The 15,101-nt window shown below is 39.3% G+C and overlaps 1 protein-coding gene and 1 pseudogene across 8 annotated transcripts in view; one reads left to right on the forward strand and one right to left on the reverse strand.

Annotated features, from left to right (window-relative positions):
* Positions 1-15,101, forward strand: part of SENP7 (SUMO specific peptidase 7) — a gene marked incomplete at its 3' end in the record, with an annotated part of 175,799 nt that overhangs the window by 41,274 nt on the left and 119,424 nt on the right. The window lies entirely within an intron of this gene.
* LOC309806543 (large ribosomal subunit protein uL23-like) lies at positions 6,299-7,017 on the reverse strand (annotated as a pseudogene). Its single transcript has one exon. The product of its transcript is annotated as a large ribosomal subunit protein uL23-like (transcript).

The following is a 15,101-nucleotide window of genomic DNA, read 5'->3' on the forward strand; positions in this document are numbered from 1 at the left end:
TCCCACCCTGTTCCTGACAACCAATTTTTTGATGTCTATATCTGTAAGATAGTTTTGCCTATTCGTATAGTGTATACTCTTTTGTGTTTGCCTTCTTTTGCTTAGTAAAATATTGAAACTCATTCCTGTTTTCTATCTATCAGCAGTTGCTGTGAGCGGGGGGTATTCTTTGTTGTGGTGCGTGGGCTTCTCATCATGGTGGCTTCTCTTGTTGCAGACTCTAGGCACACGGGCTTCAATAGTTGTGGCATGTGGGCTCAGTAGTTGTGGCTTGTGGGCTCTAGAGTGCAGGCTCAGTAGTTGTGGCACATGGGCTTAGTTGCTCCACGGTATGTGGGATCTTCCCAGACCAGAGCTCAAAACTGTGTCTCTTGCATTGGCAGGCAGATTCTTAACCACTGTGCCACCAGGGAAGCCCAGTTTGTTTCTTTTTACTGCTAAGTAATATTCTATGAGTATAACACAATTTATCTAATTCTTCTGTTGATGGACTTTTGGGATTGTTTTTAATTGGTTTTAATTTGCTTTGCCCTGCTGACTAATGGTGTTAAAATATTTTCATATGTTGATGAGCTGTTGTATGTTTTCTTTTTTTGTGAAGTGTCTGTTCAAATTTTTTGCCCTTTTAAAAATATATTTTATTGGCAATTAATTTACATATAATTAAATTAATCCATTTTAAGTGTTCTCTGAATTTTGACAAAGGTATACATTTTTGCAGCCACCACCATTATAAAGGGGTGTGTGTGTGTGTATTTGTATTTATTTATTGTTTTTTTTCTTGGTGTACAGTCCTATGAGTTACAAGATCTGTATAGACTCATGACTATCATCACAGTGAAGATACCGTACAGTTCTATCACTCCAAAAAATTCCCTGGTGCTGTCTAGTTACTCCCTATCCCCATCCCTAACCCATGGTAACATTGTTGTTTTCTCTACCTATAGTTCTGTATTTTCCAGAATGTCACATGAATGCAATCATGGAGTATGTAATTTTTTAATGTTTTGAGAGTGGCTTTTTCAATGTAGTATAATGCCATTGAGATTCATCCATGTTGTTGTATATATCAGTAGTTTGTTTAACCATTCTGACATTAACCACTGAAGGACATAAGGGTTGTTTCCAGTTTTTGGCAGTTAGGAATAAAGATGCTATACATATTTGTATACAGATCTTTTTTGTGAGCAGAAGTTTCTAAATTTCTCTAGGGCACATACCTAGGAGTGGGATTCCTGAGTCATATGTAAGTGTATGTTTAACTGGCAAACTGATTTCCAGAATATCATTTTACATTCCCACCAGCAATGTATGGGACTTCTGGATGCTCTGTAACTTTACCAGTACTTGGTGCTGTCAGTTTACTTGTTTTTTAAAAATAATAGACTATTTTTTAGAGTTGTTTCAGGTTTACCAAAAAATTGAAGGGATAGTACAAACAGTACCCATATATTCATTCTGCCCTTCCCTATGCTCACACACAGTTTCCTTATTATTAACATCTTGCATTAATGTGGTACATTTGTTACAATTGGTGAGCCAAATACTGATACATTTTTTTAATATTGAGATGTAATTGACATGTAACACTGTATTAGTTTTAGGTGTACAAGATGATGTTATTTATTTATTTATTTATTTATTTTGGGGATCAAGCCATTTTATCTAGGGGCTTTGGAGGAGGGTTGAAAGTCTGGGAAGACAGTGAGGTCTGACGTCCTTCTCCCAGCTGGGAGCTCCCCAAGCTTCACCGTCTCTGAAAGCCATAATGATTGATACATATTTAAATTGCAAAATTATTGCCACAGTAAGTTTAGTAAGTTTAGTTAACATACATTACCATACATAGTTACAGTTTTTTTTTTCCCCATGATGAGACTTTTAAGATCTACTCTCTTAGCAGGTTTCAAATGTATAGTATAGTTTTGTTAACTAATTCGCCATGCTGTACATTATGTCCCCAGGACTTATAACTGGAAATTTGTACCTTTTGGCCATCTTCACTCATTTCCTCCAGCTCTCAACCCCTGCCTCTGGCAACCACAAATCTGTTCTCTGTATCAATGAATTAAGATTCAAAAAAAATTCCACATATAAGTGAGATCATACAGTATTTGTTTTTCTCTGTTTGACTTATTTCACGTAGTATAATGCCCTGACAGTCTACCCATGTTATTATTGCTAATGGCAAGATCTCCTTCTTTTTTATGGTTGAATAACATTCCATTAAAGTGTGTGTGTGTGTGTATATATATATATATATATATATATATGTACACATACCACATTTTGTTTATCCATTCATCCATTGATGGACACTTAGATTGTTTACACATCCTGGCTATTGTAAATAATATTGCAGTGCACATGGAGTTGCCGATAATTTTTTTTTCAGGTAGTGATTTTGTTTTCTAAGGAAAAATACCCAGAAGTGGAAATGGAATTGCTGAATCATATGGTGGTTTTTAAAATTTTTTTTGAGGAACCTCCGTAGTATTTTCCATAGCGTCTCTACCAGTTTACATTCCTGCAAGCAGTGCACAAGGGTTCCATTTTCTCCACATCCTTTTTTGCTTTTTAAGTATTTATTTATTTGGCTGTGTCAGGTCTTAGTTGTGGCACGCGGGATCTTCTGTTGCAGCACACGGGCTTCTCTGTACTTGTGGCGCACAGGCTGTAGAGCACACAGGCTCAGTAGTTGTAGCATGTGGGCTCTCTTGTGGCACGCGGGCTCCAGAGCATGCGTGCTCATTAGTTGCGACACACAGGCTTAGCTGTCCTGCAGCATGTAGGATCTTAGCACCCCAACCAGGGATTGAACCTGCGTCCCCTGCATTGGAAGGTAGATTCTTTTTTTAAATAAATTTATAAATTTATTTATTTATGGCTGCGTTGGGTCTTCATTGCTGCGTGTGGGCTTTTTTCTCTAGTTGCGGCTAGCAAGGGCCACTCTTTGTTGCAGTGGGCAGGTTTCTCATTGTGGTGGCTTCTGTTGTTGCGGAGCATGGGCTCTAGGCACCCAGGCTGCAGTAGTTGTGGCTCATGGGCTCTAGAGTGCAGAGTCAGTAGTTGTGGCGCACAGGCTTAGTTGCCCTGCAGCATGTGGGATCTTCCTGGACCAGGGATTGAACCCGTGTCCCCTGCATTAGCAGGCAGATTCTTAACTACTGCACCACCAGGGAAGTCCCAGAAGGTGGATTCTTAACCACTGGACCACCAGGGAAGTCCCTCTCCTCATCCTTGCCTCCTCTTTTTATGTCTTGTCTTTTTAATAATGGCCATTCTACCAGGTGTGAGGAGGTAGTTCATTGTGGTTTTGATTTGCATTTCCATGGTGTTTAGCGATGTTGAGCCCCTTTTCATGTACCTGTTGGCCATATGTATGTCTTCTTTGGAAAAATTTCTATTCAGATCTGTCGATTTTTAAATTAGATCTTTTTGTTTTGTTTTGTTTTTCTTTGTGGTACGCGGGCCTCTCACTGCTGTGGCCTCTCCCGTTGCGGAGCACAGGCTCCTGACGCGCAGGCTTAGCGGCCATGGCTCATGGGCCCAGCCGCTCTGTGGCATGTGAGATCCTCCCGGACTGGGGCACGAACCTGTGTACCCTGCATCGGCAGGCGGACTCTCAACCACTGCGCCACCAGGGAAGCCCTCAACCAGTATTTCTTTAAATAAGTTTTCTGCCCCCCCCCTTCTCTTTTTGGTGTTCCTATTATGTGAATATTGTTCTCCTTTATGTTGTCTTATAAGTCCCTTAGTATATGCTCACTCTTTTTTTTCTTTTTTTGATCCTTTGATTGGATGAATTCTACTGCCCTGTCTTCGAGTTCACTGATCCTTTCTTTCATGTCATCTAGTTTACTGTTGATCTCTCTATTGAATTTTTCAGTTCAATTATTAATATTCTTAAGTTCTGTGATTTGTTTGGTACTTTCTTGTATTTTCTTTCTTTTTGTTGAAATTTTTATTTTGTTTACGCATTGGTCTTTTGACTTTGGTGAGCATCTTTATGACTAATTTTTAGAACTATTTATCAGGTAGATCACTTATTTCCAGTCAGTAAGGTGTTTTTTTTCTGAGGTTTTATCTTGTTCTTTCATTTGTAATGTATCTTTCTGCTTTATTTTCCTTCATTCTCTGGTTAATTTCCATGTATCAGATAAAACAGCCACCTCTCTCAGTCTTGAAGGACTGATCTTATATAGGACCTGAACCTTATCCTTTAATCCTGTCCTAACTCTTGGTTGTTTCTTAGACCTCTGTGATTGTCCAAGCAGTCTTCTTTGTTTTTAGTGGCTTCCAGTAGTTGAGAGTGTGACAAGACCTGTCCGTATCCCAAGCGGGAGGATCTTAGCACCTAGATGCAGGCTGATTGGAAGCCAGACTCCCAGGCAGCAGCTTTTAAAGTCCACAGCTAGGGACTTCCCTGGTGGCGCAGTGGTTAAGAATCCGCCTGCCAATGCAGGGGACATGGGTTTGAGCCCTGGTCCAGGAGGATCCCACATGCCGTGGAGCAACTAGGCCTGTGCACCACAACTCCTGAGCCTGCGCTCTAGAGCCCGCGAGCCACAACTACTGAGCCCATGCTCCGCAACAAAGAGAAGCCACTGCAGTGAGAAGCCCATGCACTGCAACAAGGAGAAGCCCCTTCTCGCTGCAACTAGAGAAAAAAGGCCATGTGCAGCAACAAAGACCCAATGCAGCCAAAAAAAAAAAAAAAAAAAAGTACACAGCTATACCTCTTTCAGAGTAAGACTGGCAGACAGGTGTTTCTGTTTGTTTGCTCTGTGCTGTAACCTGGGAGGATAGCTGGTTAAAAACTGTTCTGCTCTTAGGTTTAGTCCTGTGGGACCTACAAGCATATGCCCCATTGGCCACCAGAGCCAGGTGATTAAGGGGTATCCCCTGGGCATCAGCTGCAAAAAGTGGTGTGCCTGTCTTGTGCATAAGCTCCTTTGGGAGATAAGGGCAACCTGGAGGTAGAGGGAGAGCTCAGAGATGGTGCCTGCCTGCCTCCGTGGTCTCTGGAGAGTGTTGCAGTTGGACCTGGGGTGCATATTAAATTAGAAGCCTGCCCTTCATACTGCAGATTTTGAGATAAATAAATAGGCCTCTTTTATAGAAAGACTGGGTGCATTTTAGTCTGCTGCCTCTATTCTGGGTCCTGGAGGGTTAGCCATGGTGAGTCCATGTGAGCCTTTTAAGAACTGTGTCTTAGTATGGCAAAGCCTTATGGGTCTTATATTTAGATGCAAGTTCTGTTGCGTTTTAAAGCTAAATGTTTTGGGAGCCTATCTCCTTGGTGATAATCTTAAAAGTTGGGGTGCCAAATGTGGGGTGCAAACCCATTGCTCCTTAGGGAAAAGCTGGGAGTTGTGAGTTCCTTTCTGGCTGTGTTCTGATCTGCTGGGGATGGTGTTTATGGAGAGGTTATGTCTCAGCATCTCCTACCAGTTTTTTTTTTTTTCCCCTTTTGTGGTACGCAGGCCTCTCAGTGCTGTGGCCTCTCCCTTCGCGGAGCACAGGCTCTGGACGCGCAGGTTCAGCGGCCATGGCTCATGGGCCTAGCCGCTCCGCGGCATGTGGGATCCTTCCAGACTGGGGCACGAACCCGTGTCCCCTGCATCGGCAGGCAGACTCTCAACCACTGCGCCACCAGGGAAGCCCTCTCCTACCAGTTTTGATGTGGGTTTTTTTTTGCATTTGTGTGATAAGAGTTGCTCAGCTAGTTTCTGGATTTCTTTCAGAGGGAGTTGTTCTGTATGTGGCTGTAGATTTGGTCTGTCCATGGGAGGAAGTGAATTCAGGACATTACCTACATCATCATCGTGAACTGGAACACCTCTGATATATTATTAACTGAAGTCCGTAGTTTATATTAGGGTTCACTTTTTTTTTTTTTTTTTTTTGTGGTACGCGGGCCTGTCACTGTTGTGGCCTCTCCCATTTCGGAGCATAGGCTCTGGATGCGCAGGCTCAGCGGCCATGGCCCACGGGCCCAGTCGCTCTTCGGCATGTAGGATCCTCTCGGACCAGGACACGAACCCACGTTCCCTGCATCGGCAGGCGGACTCTCAACCACTGCGCCACCAGGGAAGCCCAGGGTTCACTTTTTGTATCGTATATTTTATGTGTTTTGAGAAATGTATGATGACATGTATCCACTATTACAGTGTAATTCAGAATAATTTCACTGTTCTAAAAATTTCTTGTGCTCTACTGATCTTTTTAATATCTCTATAGTTTTTTTATTTACAGTGAAAACTTTTATATTTTGAATTAGCTAGCTGGACTCAGTTTAGACGATCCCAATTCTGTTGGCTACTCCAAAGCATCACAGTCAGGAGCCAGTAGAACATATGCCTTCTTCTTTCCATCAGGCCATGTCAACATTAGAGCTTCTTCACAGCCTGTTTAATTTGGTGTTTGTTGGCCTTGCCATCCACAATGAGCACCAGCGTGTTGTTGTTTTCTGTTTTCTTCATGGCTGACTTGGTGGTGAGGGAGAACTTGATGATGGCATAGTGGTCAAGCTTGTTTCTTCTAGGGGTGCTCTTCTGAGGATATTTGTGTTGCCTCTTGAGCTGCAGTGTTTTGGGCCGTCGGAAGGTGGGTGACGTCCAGATCTTTTTTTTGTGGCTGTGGATGCCTTTCAACAGTGCTTTCTTGGCCTTCAAAGCTTTTGCTTTTGCTTTTGCTTTTGCTTTGGGAGGTGCAGGGGCTTCTTTCTTCGCCTTTGACACCATCTGCGTGAAAAGCTCCATAGTTTTAAAATTTTATTTATTTATTTATTTATTTATTTATTTATTTATTTTTGGCTGTGTTGGGTCTTCGTTGCTGTGCTTGGGCATTCTTTTAGCTGCGGCGAGTGGGGGCTATTCTTCATTGTGGTGCACGGGCTTCTCATTGTGGTGGCTTCTCTTGTGAGTATGGGCTCTAGGTGTGTGGGCTTCAGTAGTTGTGGCTCGCAGGCTCAGTATTTGTGGCTTGTGGGCTCTAGAGCACAGGCTCAGAAGTTGTGGCGCATGGGCTTAGTTGCTCTGCGGCACGTGCGATCTTCCCGGACCAGGGCTCGAACCTGTGTCCCCTGCATTGTCAGGTGGATTCTTAATGACTGTGCCATCAGGGAAGTCCCCATATATATTTTTTAAAATCATATTGTCATATACTTGGAACCATACAGCCTTTTCAGATTGGCTTCTTTCACTTAGCTGTATGCTTTTATGTTTATCAGAGTGTCTTTTTGTGGCTTGATAGCTCGTTTCTTTAAAAAAATTTTTTTTTTTTAGAAAGACTATTTTTTAGAGTAACTTTAGGTTCACAACGAAATTGAGCAGAAAATACAGACAGGTCCCATATCCCCTGCCCTTACACATGCACAGACTCCCCCAAAGTCATTTGTTTTTATTGCTGAATGATACTCCATTATGTGGGTGTACCACAGTTTCTTTATCATCTATTGAAAGACATCTTGGTTACTTTAAAGTTTTCGCAATTATGAATAAAGCTGCACTAAACATTAATGTGCAGATTTTTGTGTGGACAGAAGTTTCCAGCTTATTTGGGTAAATACTAAGGAGTGCAGTTGCTAGATTGTATGTTAAGAGTATGTTTAGTTTTGTCAGAAGTTGCCAAAGCATCTTCCAAAATGGTTGTACCATTTTGCATTTCCACCAGCAACTAATGAGATTTCCTGTTATTCCACATCCTGGCCAACATTTGGGGTAGTCAGTGTTTTGGGTTTTAGCCATTCTAGTAGGTATGTAGTAGTATCTCTTTGTTTTACCTTGTAATTCCCTGATGACATGTTTTGGTGAGCTTCTTTTCATATGCATATTTGTCATCTGTATATCTTCTTTGGTGAAGTGTGTGTTCCCATTTTTAGCTCATTTTTTCTTTTTGGCTGTGCTGCATGGCTTGTGGGATCTTGGTTCCCCAACCAGGGATTGAACCCGGGCCCACAGCGGTGAAAGCATCGAGTCCTAACCAACGGATCACCAGGGAATTCCCTCATTTTTTAAATCGTTTGTTTTCTTGTTTTTTAGTTTTAAGAGTTATTGTATATTTTGGATACCAGTCCTTTATCACATATGTGTTTTGCAAAGAGTTTTTTCTAGTCTGTGTCTTAACTTTTCATTCTTTTAACAGTATCTTTTACAGAGCAGTTTTAATTTTAATGAAGCCCAAATTTCAATTTTTCCTTCATGGATTGTGCTTTAGGTATTATATCTAAGAAGTAATTGTTCAACTGAAGGTCACCTAGATTATCTCTTATGTTACCTTTTAGGAATTTTATAGTTTTTCAATTTACATTTAGATCTATGATCCATTTTCAGTTAATTTTTGTGAAAGGTATAAGATTTGTGTCTCTATTTCTTCATGCATGAGTGGCCAGTTCTTTTAGTGTCATTTGTTGAAGATTAGCCTTTCTCCATTGAATTGCCATTGTTCCTTTGTTAGAAATTAATTGATTACATTGTGTGGATCCTTTTCTCAGCTATCTGTTCTGTTCTATTGATCTATTTGTCTGTTTTTTTGTCAATACCATGCTGTCTTGGTTACTGTAGCTTTATAGTAATAAGTCTTTAAGGTGGGAGTATCAGTCCTCTGAGCTTGTTCTTTAATATTGTATTGGCTATTCTGGGTCTTTCATCTTTCTATTTAAAATTTCGAATCAGTCTGTCGAAATCCACAAAATAACTTGCTGGCGTACTGATTGGAATTGTGGTGATTCTGTAGATCAAGTTGGGAAGAACTGACATCTTGACAGTATTGAGTCTTCCTATTCATGTGCATGGAATATCTATTTATTTAGATCTTTGATATCTTTCATTGGAGTTTTATAGTTCTTTTCATATAGATTTTACACATTTTAAAAGATTTGTACATAAGTATTTAATTTTTTTAGTGCTAATGTAAATGGTATTGTTTTTAATTTCAAATTCTAATAGTTCTTTACCTTCATGTAAGAAAGCAATTAATTTTTGTATATTCATCTTGTTTCCTGCACTGTTGCTATAATTGCTTATTAGTTCAAGGAAGTTTTTTCTTTTTTTTTTTTTCAAATTCATCTCTGGGATTTCCTACATAGACAATTATGCCATCTCAAATAAAGGTTTTATTTTTTCCTTTCCAATCTGTTTCCCTTTTATTTCCTTTTCTTGTCTCATTGCATTATCTAGGACTTCCAGTATGAGGCTGAATAGGAGTGATGAGAGGGAACATTCTTGCTTGTTCTCAATCTTAGCATCAAAGCATATGGTTTCTCGCCATTAAGTATGATGTTGGCTGTAGGTTTGTTGTAGATATTCTTAAAAATATTCCCATCTATTCCTAGTTTTCTGAGAGGTTAAAAAAATCATAAATGGCTTTTGGGTTTTGTCAGATGCTTTTTCCACATCTGTTGATATGACCATTTCATATTTCTTCTTTAGCTTGTTGACATTAATGGATTTTTCAAATGCCTAACCATCATTGCTTATTTGAAATAAGTCTCACTTGTTTATGATATATAATTCTTTTTATACTTTGTTGGATTTGATTCTGTTGAGAATATTTGCACCTATGTTCATAAGAGATATTGTGTAGTTTTCTTTTTTTATAATGTATTTTTCTGGTTTTGGTATTAAGGCTGGCCTCGGGACTTCCCTGGTGGTTAAGAATCTACCTTCCAGTGCAGGGGACGTGGTTTTGATCCCTGGTCAGGGAACTAGATCCTGCATGCCGTGGGGCAAGTAAGCCTGTGCGCTGCAACTACTGAGCTCGTGAGCTCTAGAGCCAGTCTGCCACAACTAGAGAGCCCACGCACCACAACTACTGAGGCTGCACACTCTGGAGCCTGAGCGCCACAACTAGAGAGAAGCCTGCATGCCGTAACAAAGAACCCGTGCACTGCAACCAAGGATTCCACATGCCAGCAACAAAGATGCTGCATGCTGCAACTAAGACCTGACGCAGCCAAATAAATAAATAAATAAATAAATAAACAAACAAAAGGAAAAACAGAAAGGCTGGCCTCATAGAATGAGTTTGGAAGTGTTCCTCTACTTCTGTTTTGTGAAAGAAATTATAGAGAATTTGTATAATTGATTCCTTAAATGTTTGGTAGAATTCACTGATGAACCAAACTGGGCCTAGTCCTTTCTGTTTTGGAAGGTATTAAATACTGATTTAATTGATTCAATATCTTTAATAGATATGGGCCTATTCAGATTACATAAGTTTTGGTCAATTGTATCTTTCAAGGTATTCGTCCATTTTCATTTAAATTTTCACATTTGTGGGCATTGAGTTGTTCATAGCATTTCTGTATTATTTCTATATAATGTCCATTGGACCAGTACTGATTGCCCCTCTTTCATTTTTGATATTAGTAATCTGTCTCTTCTGTTTTTTTTCTTAGTTAACCTGGGTAGAGGTTTATCAATTTTATTGATTTTTTTCAAAGAACCAACCTTTGATTTAGTTGGTTTTCTCTGTTGATTTCTTGTTTTCAATTTCATTAATTTGTTTTTCAAGTTCATTGATCTCTGCTCTTTTATTTATTTATTTCTTTTCTTCTGCTTACTTTGGAATAAATTTGCACTTCTTTTTTTAATTTCCAAAGCTGGAAGTTTGCATTATTGATTTTAGAATTGTCTCCTTTTTTATTTTTTGTTTGTTTTTGCGGTACGCGGGCCTCTCACTGCCGTGGCCTCTCCTGCTGCAGAGCACAGGCTCCGGACGTGCAGGCCTAGCGGCCCTGGCTCACGGGCCCAGCTGCTCTGCGGCATGTGGGATCTTCCTGGACCAGGGCACGAACCCGCATCCCCTGCATCGGCAGGCAGACTCCCGTCCACTGCGCCACCAGGCAAGCCCTGTCTCCTTTTTTAATACATACATTCAATGCTATAAATTTCCCTCTAAGCATGTGCACTTGAGAAGAATGTGTATTCTTCTGTTTTAGATGAAGTATTCTATAAATGTTAATTAGATTTAGTTGACTGATGGTGTTTTTCAGTTCAATTATTTCCTTACTGATTTTCTGCCTGCTGGATCTGTTTCTGATAGAGGGATGTTGAAGTCTTCAACTATAATTGTAGATATGTCTGTTTGTCCTTGTATCAATATTTCTGTCAGTTTTTGCCTTATGTATTTTGGTGTTAAGCATATATACATTAAGGATTATTATGTTTTTTTGGTGAATTGACCCCTCTATCATTATGTAATATTCCTCTTTATCCCTGTATCCCCAAATTTGATACTGTTTTTTCCTCTGAAATCTCAGTCTGAAATTAATATAGCTACTCTGTCTTTTGATCTCTTAGAATGGTGTATCTTTCTTCATCCCTTTACTTTTAATCTGTTTGTGTCTTTTTTTAATTTTAATTTTTATTTTTTTTGCGGTATGAGGGCCTCTCACTGTTGTGGCCTCTCCCGTTGCGGAGCACAGGCTCCGGACGCGCAGGCTCAGCGGCCATGGCTTATGGGCCCAGCCTCTCCGCGGCATGTGGGATCTTCCCGGACTGGGGCACGAACCCGTGTCCCCTGCATCGGCAGGCGGACTCTCAACCACTGCGCCACCAGGGAAGCCCTGTTTGTGTCTTTATATTTAAAGTGAGTTTATTGTATACAATGTAGTGTAGGGTCTTTTTTCTTTTTTAAATCATAGATTGATTTGATTTTCAAATATTAAACCAATGTTCTGTCCTAGAATAAGCCCTAATTAGTCATGCTGTATTATTCCTTTTATATATTGCTGGTTTTGATCTGATTTTTGTTGAGTATTTTTGTCTGTACTTATCGGGGATATTGGTCTTTAGTTTTCTTGTACTGTCATTATATTGATTTGGTATCAGTATAATGTTTGCTTTATAGATTGAATTGGGAATTGTTTATTTCTAGTTAATTGGTTGTGTAGAATTCACTTTATTTTCTTCTTAAATGTTCATTTGAATGTCTAGGAAAACTCTGGGAAATCCCTGCTAGAATGAGAGCTTCAAAATTAGGTAACTAAATCATTTGATCCTGTAGGGTACGGGGTTAGTGGAAGGGGAGGGTAGCAGATGTCTTTATAAAAGGGTAGCAGAAAGGATCTTTACGACACAGCTGTTCTATATCTTGAGTTTGGTTGTAGTCACAGAGATGTGCACGTGTGATAAAATCACTTAGGACTAAATGCACGCATACAAACACACACACAAGTGTGTGCGTGTAAAACAGGTGAAATCTTAATGAGGTCATGGATTGTTTCAATGTCAGTTTCCTGGTGATGATATTTCTGTGCAGTTATGCACGGTGTTACCATCAGGGAAAACTTGTTGAAGAGAATACAGGATTCCCCAGATAGCCTGTCTCCCCCCACCTCACCAATTTATCCAGCTGTTCAGTAGATGTTGGTTACCAAATAATTTCAGCTTATGTTTTCTGATAAGTGTTTTCAGTGTTGACATTACATGTTGCTAATTTGGAAATTAGATGAAGAGTTAATAGAATTGAAATTCTGATATAAAAGTTAAATCCTGACCAATAATCTCAATTGGTTGGAAAGTCATCATCCATCTTTATTACAGTAGGCTGTGACACGGATAAGTAGTTGTAAGCAAAGCTGATATTTTCTTCAGGATGCAGATTTGGTTCGTTTTTAGTATGTAAGGAAGTACTCAGTTGAGACTGTGAACGCTGCACCACTTAGAATGGGTGTAGAGTTGATTTGTCCTAGAAAAATTTTAGTCAAGTTCCTATGGAACATTTGGTTTTAATTATCATAGTATTTTATTTTGATGTCCCTGCTAGAATGAGAGCTTCAAAATCAGGTAACTAAATGATTTGGTCTTGTCTCTAAGCAAAGTCTTTTATTCTTCTATAAGTTTTTTCATATTTAAATTATAATTATTCATACTATTTCAACCTTCCTACTTGTGATCAGATAGCTTTCAAAATATGTATATGAATAAATTCTCATTCATAATCAGATTGTGGGAGGATTCTTTGTTATCTGATTTCTTTTCAGAGATAGCAGGTATATAGGTTCATAGACTAAGTGAAAAATTGTTTCTCTGAAAAATACAAATTATTATCCAGGCTGCAATTCTAATCCAACTTTGGAAAGAAAAAACATTCTAGTGTGATATTAAATATAAGAAACAATTTATCAAAGTCTAAGTGAATTTTTGTTTTCCTTTGATAATGTCTGTAGATACACTCCAGATTACGCTTGGCTGTGGTAGGATTGGAGATGGGCATTGAAACATCTTACTGTTATTTAGAGTTAATAAAATTTTAATCAATTCCCCTCCTCTCCTATTAAAGTTATCTTCATTTTGTCTCATTGTGTTTGTTTCATTTTTTGTAATAGTTTAAAACTTCTCATTCTTTTTCCCGCTCTTTGGTGGGAATTATGTTTCTTTTCTGTACAGAATATGAGACTCAAAGACTAGTACTCTCATCATTTTGCAAATATAAGTAAAACCTAATTACAGCGTTATTAGTAGGGTAGAAAAAAATTCGGAAACAAAAAATGTGAAAGCTGCATTTACTGTGAGATTAGTGAAACAGTTGTGGGAAACTAGTTAACCAGTAGTTCTGAGAGTCTAGCTTGTGAGCTAAATTATTCCCCGTCCTGGTTGCAGTTTGATGTAAACAAATAATGTAATTCATTGTGAGAACTGTTATCAGTAATAGAGGTATGTAAAATAGTGTTACAGCAGAGATACTGATTTACTTTTCTAGAGAGTGAGGAAGCCTTCATAGGTGGTGTTGATCTGGGACTTAAATGGACAAGGAGAATCGGGGAGGGCAAAGCACATTCTAGTAAGAGGAAACATGTACAGAAAGATGTCAAAGGATCTGAATGGCATGCTCTTTCAGGGAACTACATATAGTTTAGTGTTGTCGGAATAGAAGATTCATGGGAAGCAGAAGTGAGAAAGAGAACTCAGTTCTTTTTTTTTTTTTTTTTTTCTCCTTAGGTAGTGGGGAATACTTAGGAATTTAAGCAGGAGAATGACATCAGGTTTGCATTTTTGAAAGATTTAACTTTCATGATGGAGTGGCTGCTGGACTGGTGGGGAGAAGAGACCATTTGCAGGGAATCCCATTAGGAGAACATTGCAAGAGTCCAGGTCAGAAGTAAGAGGCAGAACTAAGACAGTGATACTGAAAATGGAGGAAAAATGTATTTTTAATCTAGTTATATTGATACATTTACATTTTGTAGTGAAATGGGAGTGACAATGGGTTTAGGTTGATATCTCGATAGGAAGAATTTCTGAGAATTTGTGTAATTTAGAATTACAGCATTGGGGCTTCCCTGGTGGCGCAGTGGTTGAGAGTCCGCCTGCCGATGCAGGGGACACGGGTTCGTGCTCCGGTCTGGGAAGATCCCACATGCCGCGGAGCGGCTGGGCCCGTGAGCCATGGCCGTTGAGCCTGCACGTCCGGAGCCTGTGCTCCGCAACGGGAGAGGCCACAACAGTGAGAGGCCCGTGTACCGCAAAAAAAAAAAAAAAAGAATTACAGCATTGGAAGGAGCATAGGCTTTTATGTCAAGCAGACTTGGGTTAATTGGTGAAGTTTATTCTCTGAGCTTCACTTCCCACTATAAAGTGATGAGTTTTATACCATGTAGGGCTGTGGTGATAATGAGATAATAATTCCTGGAGAATAAAAATGACAGTGTTTATTGAGGGCTATCATGGATGGTTAAGACTGTTTTATTTTGTTTTTCATTACTTAATTTTTTTTTAACTTTTTAAAATGTATTTTCAATTATGGTAAAACACACATAGCATAAAATTTATCATCTTAACCATTTTTAATGGTACAGTTCACTGGCATTTAGTATATTCACATTGTTGTGCAACCATCACCACCGTCTATCTCCAGAATTCTTTACATCTTGCAAAACCAAAACGCTTTACCCATTAAACAATAACTCTCCATTTCCCCCTCTCCCATCCCCTGGCAACCAAAATTCTACTGTTTTCTATCTCTGTGTACTCTAGATACTTCCTATAACTTGAACCATAGAGTATTTGTCTTTTTGTTACTGGCTTATTTCACTTAACCTAATGTCATTGCGTTGGGAAAAACACATCTTCCTCCTGTGTTTCTCCTTTACT

Source organism: Mesoplodon mirus, assembly GCF_964341445.2.
Source record: "Mesoplodon mirus genome assembly, chromosome: 6".
Classification (NCBI taxonomy): domain Eukaryota; kingdom Metazoa; phylum Chordata; class Mammalia; order Artiodactyla; family Ziphiidae; genus Mesoplodon; species Mesoplodon mirus.